An 18,811-nucleotide genomic window follows, 5' to 3' on the forward strand; every position below is an offset into this window, starting at 1 on the left:
TGTGGCTGAATCCTAAGAGTGAAACAAGAGAGACTAGGCTTGTTCTAGTATGCAGTATTCCTTGATAAAGATTGACATGTACTGTTTCTTTGTAAGGTTTTAAAAAGCAGAACAAACAAGTTTGACTACTTCTTTTACGCAGTATCCATTGGAAAGGAATTTATGTTACTGGAATAGTGGAACAGGAAGAGTGGAATAGAAGACTCTAGGCTTGAGAATGGCAGACTCTGAATTACAGCCATTTAAGGTGGTGGTGGCTGATGTGGTAACGTCCCTGACTGATGAACGTCAGATTGGGGTTCGAGTCTCACTCCAACTCGTTAGTTTCTTTTGTTGCTGCAATCTCACCATTCTTGTGAGCTAAGAATGGGGGGTTTGGGGGAGCCTATAGGTCTATCTGCTTTGTCGTCAGCAACTACTGCCTGGCCCTCCTTGGTCCTAGCTTGGGTTGAGAGGGGGCTTGTGAGCTGATCATATATATATATATATATATATATATATATATATATATATATATATGTATATATATATATATATATATATATATATATATATATATATATATATATAATGGTCAGTCTCTTAGCATTATCCTGCTTGATAGAGTAATGTCACTGACCCTTGCCTCTGCCAATCATGAGCGACCTTTAAACCTTTAAATTTGAATTAAAATCCATTGGGAGACAGACAGGATTGACATGTGTATTCCAACTTTCCAGATCTCAAGGGAATAATCTGCAAGATGGGCTCAGCAAAGGGAAGAGGTCAAATTTGTTCTAGTATGCAGTGTTCCTTTATAGAAATTCACTCGTCCTGTTTCATTATGAGGTGGACCAATGCAGAATAGACAGGTATAACTACTTCTAGCATGATGTGTCTTGGAAAGGAATTCACGGTAGTTGAATAGTGGAACAGTAAGAGTGGAACAGGAAGGACTAGGCTTGAGTATAGCAGCTATCTAAATTAACAGTCTTTGAGAGAAAGACAAGATATGACAAGATATGACAAGTAGATTCCAGACTTCCAAGATAGATTCAGCAGAGGGAACAGGTCAATCTTTCTCTAGTATACAGTGTTTCTTGATAAAGAGTCACTTATACTGTTTCTTTGTCAGATGAACAAATGCAGAAAAAACAAGTCTGACTACTTCTAGTGTGATGTGTCCCTTGGAGAAGAATTCATACTAGAATACTGGAGCAAGAAGAGTGGAACAGAAGACACTAGGTTTGAGAATGGCAGCCATCTAAATTAACAGCCATTGAGAGAAAGACAGGAAATGACAAGCGGACTCCTGCCTTCCAGATCTCGCGAAAATAATCTACAATATAGACTCAGCAGAGGGAACAGGTCAAAATTGTTCTGGTATGCAGTGTCCCTTGATAAAAATTCACTTGTACTGTTTCTTTGTAAGGTGGACAAATGTGTGATGTGTCCCTAGGGGAAGATTCATGGTACTGGAATAGCGGTACAGAAGGGACTAGACTCGAGAATGGCATCAGAATTACCTGCTCTATGCATCTAGACAGGATATGATAAGTGGAGTCCAGCCTTCAAGATCTCAAAGGAATAATTTACAAGATAGACTCAGTAGACAGAAGGGGTCAAACTTGTTCTCGAATGCAGCGTTTCTTGATAAAGATTCAATTATACTGTTTCTTTGTCAGGTGGACAAATGCAAAATAAACAATTCTGACTACATCTAGTAAGCTATGTCCCTTGGTAAATAGTTCATTTTACTAAAATATTGGAACAGGAAGCGTGAAAAGGAAGAAACTAGTTTTGAGAATAGTCGCCATCTGAATTAATGGCTATTAAGAGACAGAAAGGATGTGACAAGTGGATTCTAGCTTTCCAGATCTTGTCGGAATAACCTATAAGATGGAGTCAGCAAAGGTAACAGGTCAATCTTTTTCTGCTATGCAGTGTTCTTTGATAAAGATTCACTTATACCGTTTCTTTGTCAGGTGGGCAAATGTAGAACAAACATGTCATACTATTTCAAGTGTGATGTGTCCCTTGAAGAAGGATTCGTGCCACTGGTATAGTGAAACAAGAAGAGTGGAACAAAAGAGCCTAGGTTTGAGATTAGCAGCCATCTAATTTAACAGTTTTTGAGAGATAGACAAGACATGACAAGTAAAGACTGGTCTTCCATATCTCGATGGAATAATCTGCAAGATAGATTCAGCAGAGGGAAGGGGTCAAAATCGTTCTTGTATGCATTGTTCCTTAATAAAGATTCACCTGTACTGTTTATTTGTTAGGTGGACAAATCTAGAACAAGCTAGTCTGAATAACACTAGTATGCTGTGTCACTTGGAGAAGAATTCGTGGTACTGGAATAGTGGAACAGGAAGAGTGGAAAGGAAGAGAAGTTTGAGAATAGCAGCCATCTGAATTAACAGCTAGTGAGAGACAGGCAGTATATGAAAGTGAACTACAGACTTTTAGATTTCGAGGGAATAGCCTACAAGATGGATTCAGCAGAGGGAAGAGGTCAAACTTTTTTTGGCATGCATTGTTCTTTGATAGAGATTCACTTGTACTGTTTCTTTGTTGTGGAGGATTAATTTTTGTTTTATTTTTTTGATGTTTGCTAAATCCAGAGAGAGAGAGAGAGAGAGAGAGAGAGAGAGAGAGAGAGAGAGAGAGAGAGAGAGAGAGAGAGAGAGAGAGAGAGAGAGAGAGAGCTAGTGTAATGATTGTTTGTTGTGCCTTACCTTACCTTATTGCCTTATTTTATGTTTGGGTTCCCCGAGGTCCCTCAGTGTGAGGCACCTCGTACATCCACCAGAGAATTGCTAATGCATCTTCCGGTGTATTTTGTATCTTCCAGTCTTGGATGGTCTGGGATGCATCTTAGGTATTTATCGAGCTTATTCTTAAACACATCTACGCTTACTCCTGATATGTTTCTTAGATGAGCCGGCAGCACATTAAATAGTCGCTCCATTATCGATGCTGGTGAGTAGTGGATTAATGTCCTATGCGCCTTCCTTAGTTTTCCTATTAATCTACCTCAGCTTGCTCTTTCTGATATTTTTAGCTCCATGATGTTTTCAGTAATTCCTTCTATTTGCTTCCATGCTTGTATTATCATGTAGCGTTCTCTTCTCCTTTCTAGACTGTATAGTTTTGAAAAATTGCAGTCTTTCCCAGTAGTCAAGGTCTTTAACTTCTTCTATTCTAGCAGTATAGGACCTTTGTACACTCTCTATTTGTGCAATATCCTTTTGGTAGTGTGGGTACCATATCACATTGCAGTACTCGAGTGTACTACGTACATAAGTTTTGTATAGCATAATCATGTGTTCAGCTTTTCTTGTTTTAAAGTGTCTGAATAACATTCCCATTTTTGCTTTACATTTAGCCAACAGTGTTGCTATTTGGTCGTTGCATAACATATTCCTTTTTAACATTACACCAAGGTCTTTAATTGCTTCCTTGTTTGTGATTGTCTCGTTATTAGGTTCCTTGTATGCTTATACCATTCCTTCTCTGTTTCCATAATTTATTGATTCGAATTTATCAGAGTTAAATACCATCCTATTTATCTCTCCCCATTCATATATTTTGTTTAGATCTCTTTGTAGTGAGTTCCTATCTTCATCACAAGTAATTTCTCTACTTATTCTTGTGTCATCGGCGAAACTTCTCACTACTGAGTTTTCAACATCACAGTCTATGTCTGAGATCATAATAACAAACAGCAGTGCAGCTAATACCGTACCTTGTGGCACGCCAGATATTACTGAGCTTTATCTGATTTCTTGTCATTTGCAACCACTATCTGTTTTCTGTTTTGCAGGAATTCTTTTACCCATTTTCCTATCTTTACCATAATATTATGCTTTCTCATTTTTTTCTCTAATATATTATGGTCTACCTTGTCAAAAGCTTTTGCAAAATCTAGATAGATCACACCTGTGCCTTTTTCAGTTATCATATTTTTGTATATGTTTTCATAGTGTGCTATCAGTTGGGTTTGTGTACTTTTTCCTGGCACAAAACCGTGTTGACCTATATTGAACAAATTATTTTTAACCAAATGATTCATTATTTTCTTTTTTATTACCCTCTCATATACTTTCATAATATGTGATGTTAGACTAACAGGTCTATAATTGCTTGCCTCTAGTCTTGATCCACTTTTGAAGATAGGGGTTATATAAGCTAATTTATGTTTAACATATATTTCGCTCATACCTACACTTTATCTTAGCAATATTGCAAGTGGCTTCGCGATAGTGTTTGCAGTTTTTTTTGACAAAATCGCTGGAACTCCATCTGGTCCGGCTGACGATCCATTTTTAATTTCGTTTATAGCCTTGACAATATCTGCTTCATTAATGTCTATATCCGTTAGATATTCAACATTTTCTTCTCTCATTTCTGTTTCATTATTCTCATTCGCAATTCTTGGCGAGAACTCACTCTTATATTTTTCTGCTAATATGTTGCATATTTCCTTTTTTTTCATTCGTTAGCCGTCCTTCAATTCTTAGAGGGCCTATTTCTAATCTCCTGTGACGGGCCGAGAGAAGGTTGTGACTAAAATGCAGTATGAAAGCAACTGAGTAACTTTATTATAGAACACTCCTTTATATACAAAAGCTCAAAGCAACAAAAAATTTAATGTTAAAAAAACAGACACTGTTACAGAGGAGAAAAGCAGACATGTTTATTCTGGTTCATTTTAGTGCGAGGGAAGACCGAAGATACAATCATAATATATACACAAAATGAACTATGTATGATCGTGTGACACACGGTTGGTACATGGCTCCCCCCCTAAAAATGATATACTATACATGTTAAATAGGGTGCCCTGATCTAGAGAGGCGAACTGTAGGCGGGTCATCTGGCAGGAGATAAGCAGGTTTTAGACAATCAATGGAGACCCAATGCTTTTGGACTGCGTCGGATCACAAGGAAAGGACCCGTGTAAGGGGGCGTTAGTGGTGGCTTTCTAGTGTCGTTGCGCAGGAAGAAGTGCGTTGCAGACTGCAAGTCTGTTAGTATGTGATGCTTCGCTGGGGGCTTGTAAGTCTGGCGGCATGGAGTAAATTTTCCCACGATGTGACGTATGCGCTGGAGATCGTTAGAGGAGGTTGTAAAAGGAAAAAATTAGGCAGGGATGACCAACGGGTCGCCATACACCATTTCAGCTGCCGGGACGTCGAGGGCATCTTTGGGAGTGGTCCTTAGTCCCAGGAGGACCCAGGGAAGCTGAGTAAATCAGTTGGAATCCTTGCAGCAGGACATCAAAGCTGCTTTGAGGGTGCGATGAAAACGTTCAACCATTCCATTGGCAGCGGGGTTGTAGGCCGTTGTCTGATGTAGGGTGATGCCCAGGAGATTCGCTAATGATGTCCATAATTGAGAGGTGAAAGTGGTACCCCTGTCAGAAGTAATATGCTCAGGGATACCAAATCTTGTAATCCATCCTGAGAGTAAGGCAGATGTACACGAGGGGGACATTGCAGTTTCTATGGGAATGTCTTCAGGCCAACGAGTGGAGCGGTCGAGGACGGTAAACAGGTAACGATGTCCTTGTGATGTGGGTAGGGGGCCTACAACGTCGACGTGAATGTGTGCGAAACGACGCTGAGGTTGAGGAAAGGTGCCCACTCCTGAATCCGTGTGTCGATGTACTTTGGAAGTTTGGCAAGAAGTACAGGCGTGGAACCCAATCCTTAGCATCCTTAGAAATACCGTGCCAAATGAACTTCACCTTCAGCAGCTGTGCAGTAGAACGACACGAGGGATGTGAAAGGCTGTGAATGAAATCAAACACCTGACGATGCATGGGAGCAGGAAACCAAGGTCGCGGTCTACCAGTACTGATGTCACAGAGGAGGGTGGTGTTGGAATCTTCGAGGGGGAAATCTTCCCAATGGAGGGACGTGCAGGATGTCCTACATGCTTGATACTCTGGATCCTGTCGTTAGGCTTCAGCCAGGGCGTTGTAATCCAATCCCAGCTGAACGGCAGCCAATGTGTTTCTTGAAAGGGCATCGGCAACGGGATTCATTTTCCCAGGGACGTATTGAAGGGTGCAATTGTATTCAGCCACAGCGGAGAGATGTCGGCGTTGCCAGGTGGACCAGGCATCAGATTGTCGAGTGAAGGCGTGCACCAGAGACATGTGGTCTGTGCGAATGACGAAGGGTGTACCTTCTAAGAAATGGCGAAAGTGACGGACAGCCAAGTGCACCGCCAGCAATACGCGATCGAAGGTAGAATAACCCGTTTCTGCCTTGGACAGTTTTCTGCTGAAGAAGGCCAATGGGCGGGGCGAGCTGTTGACCATCTGTTCGAGTACTGCACCAATAGCGACGTCACTGGCATCGGTGGAGAGAAGGAGAGGGGCATGTGGGATAGAAAAAGTGAGAGCCACAGCAGTTGATAAGGCCTTCTTTGCATTGCAGAAGGGTGCTTCTTGAAGGGGACCCCACTTTAGGTCCTTTGGCTTGCCCTTGAGGGAGGCATAGAGGGGAGCAAGAGTGGCGGCAATGGCTAGCAGAAAACGGTGATAATAGTTGATCATGCCCAAGAATTCCTGCAGAGCTTTGACGGTCGAGGGCGCGGGGAAGTCCTGAATGGGTGCTACCTTCTCAGAGAGGGGATGGACTACTCCAGGAGTGATGCGGTGTCCTAAGAACGACACTTCGTTGGCGCCAAAGGTACACTTGTCGTACTGGACTACAAGGCCGTTTTGTTGCAGGTGTTCGAGCACGATGCGCAGGTGATGGAGGTGTTCCTCTTTTGAGGAGGAGAACACAAGTATGTCGTCCACATAGCATACACAGAAAGGGAGGTCCCCTAAGATGCCATCCATGAGACGTTGAGACGTGGCCCCAGCATTACGAAGGCCAAAACAGGAGTAATTGAAGGTGTATGTACCAAACGAAGTGGTGTTGGCAGTCCTGGGGATGTCTTCTGGGTTCACAGGCAACTGATAATACCCCTTCAGTAGGTCGAGCGTAGAGAAAACTTTCGCTTTTTGCAGGTAGGAGGTCACGTCGGCAATGTTTGGGAGGGGGTAGTGATCCGGTTCTGTTTGCATGTTCAGGCGCCTGTAATCCCCGCACGGACGGAGGGAGCCGTCTTTCTTCAGAACGATGTGTAAGGGTGACGACCATGGGCTGGAGGCCTTTTGGCAAAGGCCCATTTCCTCCATTTCGGCGAACGTCTGTTTGGCGGCTGCCAATCGTTCCGGTGCCAGACGTGTGAATATTGCGAAGACTAGGGGTCGCGTCGTCTTGATATGGTGATAAATACCGTGCTCGGCAGGAACCGTGGGCGTTTGGCGAAGTTCTGGACGGAAAACTTCCGGGTACGTTGTGAGGTGGTGGGCGTAGGCATCCGTGGGTGCGCTGATGTGGAGAGCGAGGTTAGAGGGGGCGGTATGAAGAGGTGTCGACAAGTACGAGTCTGCGTTGACCAATTGTCGGTGGGCGACATCGACCAGAAGGTGGAAATGAGAGAGGAAATCCGCACCTAGGATTGGCAATGTGATGTCAGCAACGAGAAACTTCCAATTAATTTTACCGTTTCCGAACGATAATGTGAGGTTCTCGTAACCGTAGGTGGGTATCGCAGATCCGTTGGCAGCTACCAAGCGAACGTCAGCAGACGTAGAAAGAATACGTCGTGTCCTGAAGAGTTCCCTTGGCAAAAGAGAACGACAAGCACCCGTGTCTACCAAAAATCGCACGCCCGTTCCTGCATCATGTAAAAAGAAAAGATTAGAAACACGGGAGGCCACCGCCACGAGCGATGGCCTACTTACACGTTTTTTGGCCACTGACAATCCTTGGCACATTTCATCGCGGTTGCCCCGAATCTGAAGTGGTAGTAGCAAAACTGCGGCGGATGGGAGGTAGTAAGTGGATGTAGAAGTCATTTGTTGGGGCGCGAGCGAGTGGTGTGTGGTGGGTGGCTTTGTTGCCGCTTCGGCACGTCACGGGGTAGGCGTTTATATCCTACGGCATTCACGTCAGCTTCGGTTGACGTTGAATAGGCATCCTATTCGTCAGGGGTGGAGGCGTTGATGGAGGTCTTGAAGTGGCTGTCCATAAGGGCGTCGGCTTTGATCATCAAGTCCTTTATGGATAAATTATCGACGTATCCAAAGGGCCCGAATTAAGTTCACCTCACGAGGAGAGCCGTCTGCGGCAGGTTGCAGGCGAGCGATACAGGTCATTTCCCTGAGGGCAAGCGAAGCCCTTTGGTCCCCCAACGTTTGTTGCGAGAGCTGAAAAAGCTTTGCTATACGGGCGGCTGACGACGGCGAGTACTGCTGCAGAAGGTATGTTTTGAGGGTGTCATACGCTATTGGGGTGTCTCCTTGTTCACAAAGCCAGTCGGATATTTCCGGGAAGGTGTCCTCGGGTATCGCCGCGAGAATATAATCTGCTTTGGTGGTTGAGCGAGTCACGCCCTTGATGCGAAACTGGACTTCTGCGCGCTGAAACCAAGCAAACGCCTCTCCGCTGGCGAACGAAGAAAGTTTCAATGGGGCAGCCGCAGCACCAACTTCCGTAGAGTACGCCATAGTACCAACGATGGAGGGGCGAGGGGGGGTGGGGGTGGAAGGCGGTGGGAGCGAGTCGACTTCCGGGGTCACCAATGTGACGGGGCGAGAGAAGGTTGTGACTCAAAGGCAGTATGAAAGCAACTGAGTAACTTTATTATAGAACACTCTCCTTTATATACAAAAGCTCAAAGCAACAAAAAATTTCATGTTAAAAAAACAGACACTGTTACAGAGGAGAAAAGCAGACATGTTTATTCTGGTTCTTCTTAGTGCGAAGGAAGAGCGAAGATACAAGCATAATATATACACAAAATGAACTATGTACGATCGTGCGACACACGGTTGGTACACTCCCTTTATTCATCTTTTTTGCATAGGAGTAAAATACTTAGTTTTTTTTTCTTATATTTTGAAGTGTCCTTTCTTCTAAGTCCCTTTTTTCATTTTCTTTCGACTGTATAGTCCTTTGTTTTGCATTTTTTATCTTACATTTTATTTCCATCATTTTCCACACATTTTTTTCTTTTGCAAGATTTTTCTTCCACTTTCTAATTTTCTGAAATAAGATCCTTCTGTCTCTTGGTATGCATGTCTTTTGTTTATTTTTTTTTTTTCGGTACATATTTTTCAACAATTTTCTCCAGTATTTTGTACAGTATGTCCGTATTTACCTGCATATTATCACTTAGAAATACATTTTTCCATTCTTTGTTCAGTTCCTCATTTATTTCTGACCATTTCATATTCTTACTATAAAAATTATATTTTCCATATCCATCCCAACGTTTTGTGCTTTGATTAATTCTGCGATCACTTGCTTTGGAATGGACTATTAATTCTATGACATTGTGGTCTGAAATTCCCGTGCTATACACTATTATTTCTTTAACATAATTCACCTCATTCACAAATACTAGATCTAGGACATTTTCCTTTTTTGTTGGAATGGAGTTTATTTGTTGCATATTATGTTCTAATAGCACATCTTGAAACTTTTCAAATTGCCTCTTATCTTCTGCGCTACTATTACTCTCTTTTTTATATGTGTACATACAACCACTTTCTTCTATCCGTTCTTTCCAATCCACGAAAGGAAAGTTAAAATCTCCGGATAGGAGTATATTCCAGTCTTTATGGTTTCTACACATATCATCTATTTTTTCTATTATTATGTCAAACTCCTTAGTATTTGGGGGTCTGTAAACTACAATATTCACTAGTTTTTCAAATTCAAATTCTACCGCAATCAATTCACATTCTGTGTTGCTGTATTTTTCACAGACTTTTCCTTGATTTATGTCTCTTCCATATATTGCGGTTCCCCCTTGATTCCTATTTGTTTTGTCTATTTTTTCAATTTGGGTTAGTTCTTCTAAGAACTCTATTTTCCTTTTAGAGTTACTCGTGACTAAACCCTGCGCATTCATCACTATTATGGTTTGTGTTTCATCCCCATTATTTAATATTGGTAATAATATGGATTCTCCCATGCATCCTTCCTGTTCTGATATCTTCTTTTCTTCATTTCCAGGAATTCTGCCACTAAAAAATCCAACTTTTCTATTATATTTGCTTTTTCGCCTTCATATTTATAATTGTGCGTATACCTGCAATTATCCCCATATCTGCACCAACCCCTGGCATTATAGTTGGGCTCTAAATGTGCATATTTGGGTTGAAAGGCATCATATCTTGGGGCCTTTGGTGCATAGTGCGGTATATATGGGGCCTGCTTTTTTTGTTTCTTTATTTGTTTCATTTTTGCTTTCATTTTTCTTTTCAGTTTGCTGAGTTTTCTTACTTTCATTCATGGTTGCAGGATGCATATATCGACACTTTTTGTTGAAACTGCATCCTTTTCCTTCTTTTAGGTTTTTGCATATTTTTGGATGGAGATCTTTGCATTCGTCTCCATATCCGTCTAAATACGCACATTTACCATATATTTTATAATTATGGCATATCTTTGGATGCTTGTAGTAGCATCTTTCGCCAAATCTGCAATTCCCTCTTTTCAGCAAATTGCAGACTATATCTTTCTTTTCTTTTTTTTTTCTTGTTCTTGCTCTTCCCTAAAAGTATGTAGGTCCGGGTAGAGTCTCTTGGGTCTATTATTTGTTTCCATCTGATAATTTATTTCTTCGTAAATATGTTGTTGGATGGCATCATAAGTTATATCAATGATTTCCTCTGCATCCTTACACATATCCTGTTCATTTTTCTCTTCTTCTTCTTCTTCTTCTTCTTCTTCTTCTTCTTCTTCTTCTTCTTCTTCTTCTTCTTCTTCTTCTTCTTCTTCTTTATCTTCAACTATTTGCAGATTTAGTCTCGACTTAATTATATTTTCTATCCAGACAAAGCATGTTGAGCAGAATACCTTTGTGTCTCTATTTTTTATTTTTTTCTGCATTTCAGCACATGTAGGGTGTGTTGGAACATGGCAGGCATCGCATTTTCTAATCAGTTGTTGAGTATTATTAATGGAATACCATATCTTACATGTATTACACCATTTTGGCATTCTTTTTCCCAATGCATCAATCAGCATATTCACCATATTGGACTTCTTATTGTTCTTTGATGGAATGTGTTGATTGATGTAAACTTTCTTTATAAGTCTCTTTATCACTTGGATCTTCTTTGGAATTTCTTCTATTATTTTGCTGATGTTTTCCGCAGATTTGCTCCAGTATATTGGATCATATTGTTTCAATATGTCTGCGAATATTTTTCCGTCACACTGGTTGGAGTTACTAGTAACCTCTGTTATCAGACGGTCGAGTTCTTGTTTCGCCAACTCATGGAATTTACTTTTGCTGACTGCAGCAATGTCCCTCCAAGCTTTGCCTGTATTATAGAGCGCCATCTTGATCAGATTTTTAGTAATTCACAAGATAACTATCCTATGCCGACATTTTATCCCACTTTTCTGACCTCAAACTAATCACCGACTATTCACGAAAACTTGTAGCTATATTGCACTTGATAGCCTTTTGTTATCCGTGTTAAATCAGGATATTTATAGGGTTGCACAAGTGTATTCACTCACCGGCATACAGAAACACTAGTGAGAAAGACTGTTGGTATAATCGAGGTTGTTTGTTTATGTTTTTAGCTAGGTTAGGACAGTGGTGAATGTCTTAGACGAATGCTTTTTTTATATGACTGCAGCAAGAGTCAGTTCTGTGTGGTTTGAGTGCTGGATTTACTTTATATTATTTCGACCAACGTGGAAGTGATTATTTATTTCAGCAGCTGTAATTCCTTCTTTGGAGAGATTTATCCTTGAATGTGGAATTGATTGTTGATGACCTGGCTTATGATAAGGAACTTGATACAACTACTCAGAATTACATAATTGTTGACGACCCAGACTGGATGGACTTTTGATTGCTGTTGATGATGATGATGATGATGATAACCACGACCCCATTAAGGAGGTGGTTGTGGAAAATTGCCACACAGTGGACTGTTAACCACAGAGCTGTGGTAGTGTGCCGCAAAAGACAATTCGGCATTGTGTGGACGACTGTGTTGGTGTCAACATAATATGTTATAAAAACATACATATTTTGGTGCTGGTGTGTCGTTTAATCTTAGGAGTGTAAGGTTGTTTTCGTTTATTTGAATGGTGTTACGTTTATTGTAGATTTACTTACTTACTTTCTTTGATGGCTGCTTTTCCGGTCCCATACAGCAGGAGAACCCCACTCTCTACAGGACCTCCGCTGTCGTTTTACCTTGTTCGTTCATAGTATTTATCTTTTCAAGTCACATATTGTTCATTTATTGTTAAATCGTCACTGTCAAAAGACTCATGAAATAAGAAAGTCTTCAGTTTCCTCTTGGAAGCCTTAATGTCTTCAATCATTCGAATGTTTCGTGGGACCTTATTATATAGTCTCGGGGCCGCATATTCAAAGGCTCTGGAGCCTAAAGTAGACATAAATCTAGGTTTGAAGCCATCTGTAACTATTCTCGTGTCGACTCGATTTGTTGGCTGCGCAATATGTAGCAATTCTCTTAAGTATTTTGGACGACTGGTTCTGATAACTTGGTGGGTTATTGTACATATTTTAAATTCAGTTCTCGCTTTAATCGGCAGCCAGTGTAAATCAATTAGTATAGGGGTGATCCTTTCTCTAGGTGAGACACCTTTTATCAGTCTTGCTCCTCTGTTTATTATGTTTTGTAATTTCTTAAGTTGCACTTTTGGTAAATTGTAGTAGATAGAGTTGCAGTAGCCAATCCTGGTAATAACACAGTTTATCACAAGTTTCTTAACAGAATCTTCGTCCAGGTACTTTTTTATAAACAATATTTCTTAGATGATAACCAGCACTTTTTGTTACATTATTTATTTGGGCATTTAGAAACAGGTTGCAGTCAAGAAATACACCTAGATCTCGAACTTAACTAGATATCGGCACCGAATCATTATTTATGTTCATTTGAATATCACCTAAGTTTCTCACACTGTTTCTCTTGCCCACCACCATGAATTCAGGTTTGTTCTCATCCAATTTTAGTTGTTTAAATGTCATCCATTCTCTAACACTATCAAGCATTCGGTTTAGAGTTTCATTTATGGAGAAGTAAAATTGTGTGTCATCTGCAAATAGTTTAAACTTCACGCCATGCCTTTGTAGCATTTTCGATAGACCAATAGTATAGATGCAGAATAAGATTGGGCCAAGTACACTCCCCTTGGGTACCCCTCTGTTTAAGGGTTCATGTGATGAAGAGTTTCAAATTTGTACACAGTAATTTCTACCAACCAAGTAGTCTTTTAGGTATTCGAAAGCTTGATCTTCAATGCCGATGGACCGTAGATCATCTAGTAGCAGTTCATGCACAACTGTATCAAAAGCAGCTCTAAGCTCGAGCAATATTAAAATACCACATTTATTTTCATCCATCATTTCTAGCATATCATTTACAACAGAGCATATGGCTGTTCCCGTAGAGTATAGTTTTCTGTAGGCAGATTGGTTGTCAGGCAAAGCTTCTATTACTCCTACGTGGCTGACTAGTTGTTCAAGAATTACATATTCAAGCACTTTTGAGACAAAGGATAGATTTGAAATAGGTCTATATGAGCTTAATTCCTGGTAGTCCAGTGCATTTTTCAGAACTGGTGTGACTATAGCCATTTTCTCAGATTTAGGGAACTTACATTCATCAAAGCTTGCATTTGCTATTCTCATTATTATTTCGGCTAGACTAGAAAAGTCTCTCTCTCCAATTACTTCAGATATTGGCATAGGATCGATCGCGCAGTTTGTTTTCTTTGCTCTCTTGATAATTCTGATGATGTCATCTTGTGTTATGTTGTTAAACCGTATTAATTTTGTCTGTGTGCCTGGTGTATCATTAATCTGATGTTGAGTATTTACAAATGATCTCGTTATGTTTTCAATTTTGTTTTTAAAGAATACTAGAAAATTATTTGCTATTTCCTGGTCACTGTATCCATCAGGTAGCTTCTTTTCTTTTACATTTCCTATTATATCATTCAGGAGACGATATAACTTATTTATGTCTGTTGCTGCTTCGAGGATCTTTCTCTTATAGTATTCACTTTTTTTCCTTCTTAGTAGGTAGTTATATTGACACGCAGCAGTTTTGCATTCTGCCTAAGTACTTTCAGTTTTTAATCTATTTCACTTTCTTTCTTTACGTCTTTTTTCCCTCTTTTTTTACCAAAGTCTCTCCATCAAACCAAGGAGATTGGTCTTTTACGGTTACAGTCTTTTTCATCGGTGGGCACATGGTATCATATTAACTTTTACTCACTTTATTGTAAGTGGTCATAAGACAGTTAGCACACTTACCTCTTAACAGACGTTGGTCATCATGATCACAGGAGATGTTGATAGCATCATTTATTTTCTTTGTAACTTCTTCAATAAATACGGTAGGAGAAAAATTTGATTTATGTCTAAAGTTTATTTTCTTTACTAATGCATGTTTCTGTAGAGGTAGACTAAACGTAATAAGTTTGTGTACCGGGGAGATAATACATTTCTCTTCGACTTTTATATCAGATACAATATTATTCATGTCATCACTTATAATTAAGTCTAACGTATGACCAGTTAAAGTAGTTGTGCAGTCGACATTATTCAAAAGTCGATATGATTCTAGTAACTCACTAAATGCCAAAGCGTCAGGATTTGATGCGTCAGCCATCCAAAAATTGAAATCTCCACAGTTGACTAATTCATTTTTTTCCATGATAATCATCTCAATGAGCACCAAATTCTTCAAAAAAGATACTAGAGTTTGTTCTAGGAGGTTTATAGATTGTTACAAAGGATATTCTTCTATTTTTTGGCGTAAATTTTATTTCTATATATTCAAAGCATGTTACACAAATTCTTTTCAACGTTTTGAGATTTGAGTAACTTTTATGAATAAAGAGTCCGACACCCCCACCAGACCTATCTTCTCTCGGTATGTGAAAGAAGGCATGTGTGGGGGGCGTCATTTCAGTGATCTTTGCCTTGTCAAAGTTATTTAGCCATGTTTCAGATAATGCTAGTATATCTAAATATTTCTCGTTTATCAATTCTCGAATTTGAACAGTCTTATTACCCACAGATTGTATATTTACATAGCCACAGTTTATGACATCCCTAGTAGCTATGATCAGTATTTTCCGTCAGTCTTTACAATTCCAAGTCAAAAGCATTGTAGTCTCTAGAATTTACTGTATGGTCACTTGGTCTGTTTAATTTTGTGCAGTTTATACACTTTGACACTTCCGAATTACACTCTCTGGTGGTGTCTCCCTGAACATTTCCCGCAGACTTTATCTTCATTCTTAGACTTGCAGCAATCTTTTTCCAAATGTCCATACCCCTGACAGTGGTAGCAGGTGATCACGTGGTACCTATCACGTATGTTATAGATACCCCATCTTAACGAAACTTTGTCTCCATTATCATAAATAGCCCTCCGAACTTCAGGATCACATTTCAGCAAATAGTGGGTGGTCCCCCACCCCCCGAGGCATTTTTCTTCAGGACTAAACTTATCTTATATTCTATATTTTGGATTTGGTCCAGGCAGTGATTTCTTTGAATCAAAGCATTTACTACATCATCTTCATCATTGTATACATTGCATATCATTATTTTCGGTTTTAGTTTTCCGATTTTTCTCGTTCCGGTGTCAGCCACCAATGTCTGAATTTTATTTGCTACCTCTTCTCTGATCATATTGTTTGTAAAGTTTACAACAACATTTCCATACGTAGTTGACCTGGTGTTAAGTATAGGAATGTCTTTAAGTGCTTGCTCAACCTCACGTTTTCTTTCAGTAATTTTAGTTGTTGTATTTGTTGATTTAATTATCAACAGATTTTTTCCCTTAACTTTGTCAGCAAATGTCGGTTTCCCCGGTTTTGGGTCTATCAATGTTTGAAGTGTTGCTTTAATTGATTCCATATTCATGGTAAGAATGTTGACTTTCTCTGTGAGGTTGGTGATCTGGGTGGAATTTGCTGAGTCTGCGCCAAGGTCCGCAAGTTTGTTTTCCAAGTCATCTATTTTCGCATCTTGTTCGTTCAGGGCCAGATTTCTCGTGTTAGCATCTTCCTTTAATTTTGATATTCCTAAATTGTTTTGTCTGGCATCACGTACGCAGTGAGGGCATAACCAGTCTAGGCTATCCCGGTCAATCTCACTGATGGTTGTCACTATATGCACACATCTCTTATGATAGAGTCTTTTGCATTCACATGCTATCCATTTTTTTCCAATCTCCATCCGTTTCATTACATTTGAAGCAGATATAATTAGAAGCAGTCATGGTGTACTATTTCTTATCATTTATGTTTCGCCATAAGACTAATCAATATCTTTTCAATGATATTCTAGGCGAGAAACCCAAATCTAAAATATGACTCAGGGCATGAATAGCAGAGCTCAACACAACACGTCTACACTCTAGCGAAACTCTAATACTTTAGTGTTAATTTTATGATTAGTTTTAAGTGGGATTATTATTTTGATTGTGGATGGTTTTGTATTAAACGTTTTAGTTTTAAGAAATATAGTATTAAGGTTATGTTTTGTTTTGATTTCCCTTCTATCTAAGAGTCCAGTTGATAACGTAAGGGGAAAGTTTGTGCTGAGGAGACATATGTCAGTTAGTGATTCAAGGGTGTAGGGGTTGTTCTCGTGACATCCTGCCACATTGTCAGGTGGACAAACGCAAAACAAACAAGTCTGATTGCTTCTAGTATTATGTGTTCCTTGGGGAAGAATTTATGGTACTAGAATAATGGAACAGGATGATTGGTACAGATGAGAGCAGCCTTGAGAATGGCAGCCAGCGAAATTATCAGGTATTGCGAGACAAGCAGGATATGAAATATGGATTCCAGTCTTCCAGATCTCATAGGAATATTATACAAGTTGAACTCATCAGAAAGAAGAGGTCAAACTTGTTCTGGTTGCACTGTTTCCTTGTCAGGTGGACAAATGCAGAACAAACATGTCTGACTACTTCTATTTTGATGTGTCCTTTGGAAAGGAATTCATTTTACTGGCATAGTAGTCAGACTTAATTATTTTGCCTTTGTCCACCTGATAAAGAAACAGTACAAGTGAATATCTAACAAGAAACTGCATACGAGAACAAGTTCGACCTTTTCCCTCAGATGTGTCTATCTTGTAGATTATTTCCTTGAGATCTTGAAGACAGAAATCCACTTACCCTATCCTGTCTGTCTCTCAATGTGTTCCTGGCGCGTCGTTATTGTGTAATGTTAGTCATGAACGCTCCGGAATGCTTTACAGTATTGTTCCATATTTAAAAGGACACGGGGAGGAAGAGACAAGAGAGACCTGATTGAACACTGCTTGTGTTAGGAGACATTTTGTTTCCAGCTACTCCCTTTGTGACTCTGAAAGTTGGTGATCACAAACAACGATAAAGTATTTTGAAGAAGACAAAGAAGATTAAAATAACATTCATTAACAGACAGAAGCTCGGAATCTGATTTTTTGTGTCAACATTTTATGACTAAAACTACACAACGCCGTCTGTTCCTCGCTGTATGGAAGTTTGGAGAGTCAACTCGTTTTACTTCATATCAACTTGTGTAATTGCTCATTAGTTTTGGTGCAGTGAGTATTCGGCGAATATTGTGTAATGTTGTAAATATTTATGTTAAATCTTAAATATAGTTTTATTTTCTGTTTGCTGTCTATTATTTTCATAATGCTGTTAATGTTTTGCTTTTGTTTCATAAACTTTTTGAGTAGATTTTGCATAACACACGTAGTATACAATAGTTGAACGTAACAGAATTGGGGGCTTATATCCGGGATATCAATTGTTATCCTATTAATTTTGTAATTCAAACATTGCTCATAAACCTTTGCTAATTATATAAAATAACCCACAAACATGTCAGATTTTAACGCATCTGAGTTTCTTGACAAATTTTGTGAGGATCCCCAAATTAAGAGGTGTAGTGATCTTAAGAAATCTATCTTAGTGAGTTTGGGCAGACATCTTGATCTTAATATTAAGAATTCAATGAAGAAAGAGGATATTAAACATGACTGTGTTAGTTCAACATTTGTTTGAAGACGATGTGTTCCCTCTGGATGAGTTAGATACGATGGATAGAGAATCAGTGTGTTCTGATTTACCTGCTGTAGAACTTGAAAGACTTAGAATAGAATCTCGTTCAAGAGAAAAAGAGGAAGCTCAGGCTGTGCGTGAGGGAAGAGAAGCAGAGTTAAAACGTGAACAGTTAAGAGGCTGAGCGTGAAAGAAGCGAAGAAGAGTTTAAACGTCAGTATTTAGAAGCAGAATTAAAACATGAACAATTATAAGCCGAGGAGAGAGCTAAAGATAATGATTCTGCTGTCAACTGTTCTACCAACCTGTCTCGAGAAGACATTTTGGTTCATAATGTCATGCCTTATGACTGTTCTGCTAACTTGTCTCGAGAAGACATGTTAGTTTGTGTTGATTCCTTCTTTGAGAATTCTAATAACCTGTCTTTTGAAGATATTTTTGCTCGTGATAATGTCTCTTCCAATGATGATATTAAGTCTTTTTTGTTGGATGCGTTTAGTGATGATTTGTCATCTTCCAGATATGTGTCAGAAACAACTGATATTTTGTTATTTAATGAATATTGTAATCCTAAGTCTTATTCAAAGTCCATTGTAATTGGGAAATCTGACCAATCTGGTGTTCACATTATTATCCCTGTGAATCGAAGTGAGATACTACCACTAAGGA

The sequence above is a fragment of the Palaemon carinicauda genome, chromosome 2, assembly GCF_036898095.1.
Source record: "Palaemon carinicauda isolate YSFRI2023 chromosome 2, ASM3689809v2, whole genome shotgun sequence".
In the NCBI taxonomy this organism is placed as follows: domain Eukaryota; kingdom Metazoa; phylum Arthropoda; class Malacostraca; order Decapoda; family Palaemonidae; genus Palaemon; species Palaemon carinicauda.